We start from the raw sequence: 6541 nt of genomic DNA on the forward strand, positions 1-6541 counted from the left end.
CTCATAGACAGATAGCACAAAACACCCACAGTGCATTCACAATACACAAGTGTTCAAACACTCGCACAAACTTATTTTATACATGTTTTAAATGTATTACGGGAAATGTTATAAATTGTATCAAATTAGATTTCCAATAACAGACAGGTTTGATTATTGCTTTTGTAAAGTACTAACAGAAGGTTTAGAAAGACCTGTCTGCCTTTGATGAGAACTGCAAGTCATGTTTTAATGTCTTGTGGATTTTTATACGGAATCCAGTACACACAGTGAATGCCAGCATTGTGGTCCAGTGTTTACGTGCAGTGTGCAAAAGAAACAATGTTGCTATGAAATCATCCAATCAGAGTGCTGGTTATGTTTCAAAACTTGCTGAATATAGACAAATCATATTGAACTTTATGTACTGAATGGCGGCTTTTTCTTTCATTGACTTTGGCATTTGAATTTCGGAATTATCTTCCAAATGTTTATGAAAAGCAATTTATTACAATATTTTTTGGATGGAAGTGGCTTTGAACACAACTTTTGATTTCTAACATCATTTTGTTTAATTATTCTGATGGTTTTATCCAGGAACTTAGCTGTTTTTACTGAGCTATTTTCACACTTTGCTGCACGATCAAAAATTTCCATCTAACATTCTTCATCACAATATTTTTAACGGTTATCGTAACGATGTTTGCTACCAAAGACATTTTAGGGGTTGAGGGAAGAAGTATTGGGATGCAAATCAGGAGACATAATGTTTTCAAATATTCTAGTTCAAAATCCATTGTTCCAACCACTTTCTTCTTTTCCAGAAAAAAATTACTGTCAAATGTATGTGTTGATCAGTACGGAATAGTTGATTCATTGTCAATTTTTTTTGACATTCCATGCACTTTTGCAGTGAAATATTCCATTGTCTTCATTGCTAATGACAACCAGCTGAAATCATTCCTTTTGATCAATGATGTTGGTGCTGTCTGATATGTACACAATCTAAGCAATGTACACATTGTCGAGTGAGATAAATCATTTGGATAATATTTAAAGTCAAAGAAGACCTGTATTTTTTTGTGTGACACATTTTTCGTTAACCGTCTGTAAGTTTAATGCCAAACTCCCAAAATCAGCTGTACAACTTGTGAATGTACTCATCCAAAACTTTTGGTGGTAAAATTTTGCCCTTGTAGCACGTTTGATGAAAATTTACTTGAAAATTTTGATGTTCAACAATGTCTCACTGAATTCGTGTTATCATATAATACATAGAATTTTTGTCAAAACGAATTTTAAAGTTTGTGAGTCTAAAGACCTTGGAGACTATTGCATCTTTTAGCCCTTGGAGAAGTTGGGAAAAAAATAAATAAACATGATTTAACAATTTGAAAGTATTTACTGAATGGATACTGACAAACTTTCAAGAAATTCTGGCTTGTGGAAAGGCTTTCTGAAGAGCTGCAAGCAAGCATTGTGTCAATTAAAATGCCCTTAATGTTACTGTGGATTAATACAATAGAAGTAAAAAAAATGTACAACTGTACTAGATGTACCTCCTTCGTGTGTAATAGTGCTGGGGTCCTGGCTTTCCGTTGTGTAATCATTTGTTTTGGTGTGACCATTTTAATCAGTGTCAAGTGCTCACTGCTCTGACAAGACAAAAATACTACAAGCAGGCATTATATTTATATTAATTACATTATTACTGAGATTGACATGAAATTGGAAATCATTTGTTGCAAGTTTGATTGTTTTAAGACCTCTCGGTGTTCTGTCCTGTTTATTTAAACATATAAAAAAACTAGAATATGATGGTCAGTAAACTTAAACTGTGATGAACATCTTTTTGTGAAAGATAAATCATTTAGAGTCTGATATTCAGTGAAATGGCATCACAACAGCGGACAAAGTTTCAAACTCCTGCAGAAGTTTTGTGGTAAAATAGTCATCTCAGGTTATTAAAGGGTTGAATGAAAGCTCTGTCACTTGAGGGCGCTCTCTAAACTCCCCCTCTTAAGAGTAGAGAGCACGCTGGAGCAATGGATCTTTCAGTCTAATTAAAGGGATAACATCCATCAGTGTCTTTTCAAAATTATTTCAGTTGTTTTTGTTTCACGTGAGCAACTATTCATGTTGTTCTGCTCAATGAATTGGTAATTTCTACCCTGTTAATCATCAGATCTCTACTCCCAAACTGCTTGTAGATGTAACAATAAGTGCTTTGATGGCATAATTTATGGTATATACCAAAAGTCATGCCACGAGATTAATTCTATGTTATTTATGATACACACATACATGACACATACGTAAGGTGTGAGTGGATCGAACTCTGATGATTGATAATTAAATATGTTTCAGTAAGCAGAACAACAAATTACTCTTCACATGAAACAAAAAACAAAATAATTTGAAAATATAGTGGCTTTGTCCCTTTAAATACGTCATTGTCAATGTCAAAATTTCCGGTGGATTAATTATAAGTTAAATGGAAATGCATTAAAACAGCTTGTTGCTACGTAAGATTGGTCTAGTTCATATCCACAAAATCTAGATGTAACTAAACTTGCCATTAAAGTGCAATTTCAACACCAACAGGGTGACTTCTTCCGACAGTTCCATCAATTTATCTCACCATCAAAAGAGAACTATAGCATGCTATGAATTAGTGTCGTACAGTTTTCAAAATACAGATGTCAATTTAATAAAACACGCTGCTCCAATTTTCCTGGAGATATTAAAAGATTTTAAAGAACTTTGCCTTATGTGACAGTTCAGGAACTACATGTATATGGCATTTCGAATCACCATGAATTGTATTTTTCTTAGTAAAGGGCCTGCATGAAATTTCAAAATGTGCATCTCCCAGACCACAATGTGGCCTGCATACACTTCTCAATGACACATGGTTATATCTTGGTGAGAAAAAAACAAAGCTCTGAAACAAATATATTATATGTGGTTGTTTGTGTAATTTTTTAAATCTGATAATGCAGTGGTTCTGGTATTTATAGTGTCGCTACTTTATGTAATTTTGCTATAATTGTCTGATAAATTTGTATCGTGGATGTGTTTTAGTACTTCCTTTCTGTTTCTGATCTAATACACTTTTTCCATTTTTCTTGGTTTTGTTGTTCCAGATAACATTCTTTTGTTAAACATATTCAGTCCAAATGCGTTTAATTTTACTGAAAGTGTGATGATACTGTTGTTCAGAATTAGCAATATGTAGGCAATTGGTAAAAACAAACACTAAAAGTGAAGTTGATGAAAACAACCAAATTCCATACAAATAAATGAAAATATTTCAAATTTTGAATTCAAAACATTTGGCCATATTATGGTACTGTCAGTGTTTAAAAATTGATTTGTAATGTTTCAATTTACAAGAGGCAAGCGTATACAAATTCACCAATGATGAATGGAACATCAGCTATATTTCAGTTGTTTTTTTCAAATATTGTTTCATGTATCAAAATTAGTTCATTTTATTTCATTGGATGTGCCGATGTCAATGTAACTGGTTGATTATTTGATTCATCGTAGCACAATTGAAATGTAGTTTATTTTACTGTAAATTATAATAAAATATTGTTAAGTTTATGATGGTACTGAGCTGTCACGTCATTCATTGCTGTGGTACCAAAGCCCTGCGTGATAAGAGATTGGAAAATGGGGAAGGAGAGAGAAGGTCTAAAGGCAGGGGGTATCAATGTTTTGAATACAACCTATAGCTGGCTTTTTCTAGATGGTGACAAGTGAATTCTGGTTCGGACTAGAATTCTTGCTACCCTCAGTAGCTTTTGTCTTGTGCAATGGGGCAAAGTAAATGATATTGAAATGCATTGTGGGTAAAATGTCACCTCACCACAGCAGGAATTCGAGAAAGTGATCTCATACTCATAGATACTTTTGTCTCAAATGTAATCACTGTTTGGCAAAAAGCTGTGTTTATGCATGAACTATATAGCTAACTTCATTCATCCTTTCATCATTTTAGGCATTTCTGGCATTAAATTCCTGTATCACCGAAAACCTAAATCTTACTTCTGTAATCTTATGTGATTATCTGTAGAATCTGTCATATTTAGGCTGCGTTCACAAAAAATGTTGGGGGGGGGGAGAGTTCGAAAATTTTCGGGGGTAGTAGAGGGGGGGGACTTGAAAATTTTGCTCTACCTGTAGGGGGGACTTGAAAATTTTTGGTTCCCTTTTGTGTGTTACATTTTCCAATTCCAAGTTTTTGTAGGTAATTCAATGAAAAATGAATACCATTTTTCTGTCATCAAAATGTTGTAATGTTAGTAATAATTTAACAAATCTAGAACCATTTTGTCACATTTCATGACTTTTATCTCAAAAAATCTAAACGTTTGATTTGTCGTAAAAAAACAAACTTGAGCCTGGTAACTGCAATATTTCTATGCAATATAACAACTACAGTTTCTTGCTATCTCCCTACAACATGCTAAAACACTCAATATTTAGTTTGTCGACAAAGCCTGTATATATAAATATAAATATGTATTTGGTGATAATTTAATTGGAGTCCAGACTGACAGTCAGTTGTCAGTGATACAAATGCATGGTACACATACATAGGCTGTGATAGCAAGCTGAATACTGGACAATTCAACATGCTGTAGGGAGTAGAACAAGAACGCAGTCGTAAAACTGAACAAAAATATTGCCAAAATTATCAAAGTTAATACAGCTACTGCCTATGGGTAATGTCACTATCATTAATGCTCTGCTACTGCAGTGTCACTGTAACTGCATACCTGAACAGTGACAGAGATAGCTCTGACTCTGATCGATGTACATGGTAGTTGAAGAAGAGTTTAGGTCAAATGACGCTCATGACAGTGAAACATACTTGTACACAAGATCAGGCCAGAGAGCAACACATGGAAGAACACATAGAAATTTTTGAATTCTGGCATATGAGAATAATCAAATATTAAAGAAAAAAGATGGGGTCACCATGCTTGATTTTCTAAATTTTCACATTCTTGTTATAAAATGATACAGAAGTAAAACTTTGAACTGTAAAGACTAAAAGAAAAAATATGTGACCAAATGGAATTATTTATTTTTTAACCAAATTTGCAATTATTACATCAAAAATTTCAGAGATTAAAACATTTATTTGATGGAATATTTTAACCTTCCAGTATTGTCGATTTTGAGTAGCATCTAATCCACAAATTTTTGGTAGGTCACTGTGCAATATGGCAATTAGCCAGAATTCACAATTTGCCTACTCTCTCATGATTGTCATTTTGTGTGCTCTTCAGCAGGAGCAATTGACCTGGCCAGAGTTGGATTAACTCAAGTTGGCTTTTAGACCAATAAATCTAAAAAATTCACCGATGCATGTAAAGAACTTGCCTTTGGAATATGACTATACAAAATGCTAATACAGGTAGTGTTGAACACCTGTGAGCAGAACGGCGCAATACATGTTTATTTTTTCTGCGCTCACATCCTTTACAAATATGCGGGTCTGTGATAGTTCGGGGGGGGGGGGGGGGGGGGGGGGGGGGCTTGAAAAATTTTGACCATATAGAGGGGGGGCATTTGAAAATTTTTTTGGGTACTTAGGGGGGGATCTGAAAAAAAATAAGATTTCAATCGAGATTCCTCCAGCCCCCCCCCTCTAATCGTTATTTGTGAACACAGCCTTAAAGTGGCACTCCCACTTGGTAACATTTTTAAAACACATTTTTAATGCCAACGGTCGATATTTGACGTGGCGACTGCGTGTGGATCACGAGATATCGATAAAAACATGTCCTCAAAAAAGTAAAAGTTTGAATTCCCGTGGCCCACCTAAATTCAGCTTCCGAATATTGAACGTTCGGCACTGGGGCCATTGTCAACTAAGCTATGGAGTACGAGTCTACGCTAACGCTGCTGTACGCTACAGTACCACTCGCGTCGGTGATCGGTCATGCGCCGTGGGGAAAGCCGAGTCTTCTGACTCAGACAAAAACGGAAAACAACGTTTGCTGATTCCACCAGAATTCGCATAGGTGACTAGCACAGTTACGTGCGGTTGATACATAGCGGCCGCCGCATGGTATGCATAGACGCATACCACGCGGCGGCCGCTATGTATCGAACCACACGTAACTGTGTGGCAGACGACAAAATGTAGTCATCAGAGGCAGCTAATATTTTACACGTAAAAACTGATATCTATGTGGTATTGGTTAAAAATATAATAGAACTGATTGAGAATAATGAAAACGACAAAAACTAAGGAGAAGTTTAAAAAAAACTTACCTGAAGTGAAGGCATAATGCTGTATATAAAGTCTTCGCAGTGGGAGGTAAAATTGCGTTGTTCGAACTTATTATGGACTCCCTAGAATATCGTCAATCAGCACAACAACAAACCTTCGGGGGATTTCGGGTCATAATCAGAAACGATCGTAAAACTTCGGGATGAGAAAAATACGCTCGGGAAATGACATGTTTTTATCGATATCTCGCGATCCGTGCGCAGTCGCCACGTCAAATATCGACCATTGGTATAAAAAAAATGTGTTTTA

Source organism: Ptychodera flava, chromosome 9, assembly GCF_041260155.1.
Source record: "Ptychodera flava strain L36383 chromosome 9, AS_Pfla_20210202, whole genome shotgun sequence".
In the NCBI taxonomy this organism is placed as follows: Eukaryota; Metazoa; Hemichordata; class Enteropneusta; family Ptychoderidae; genus Ptychodera; species Ptychodera flava.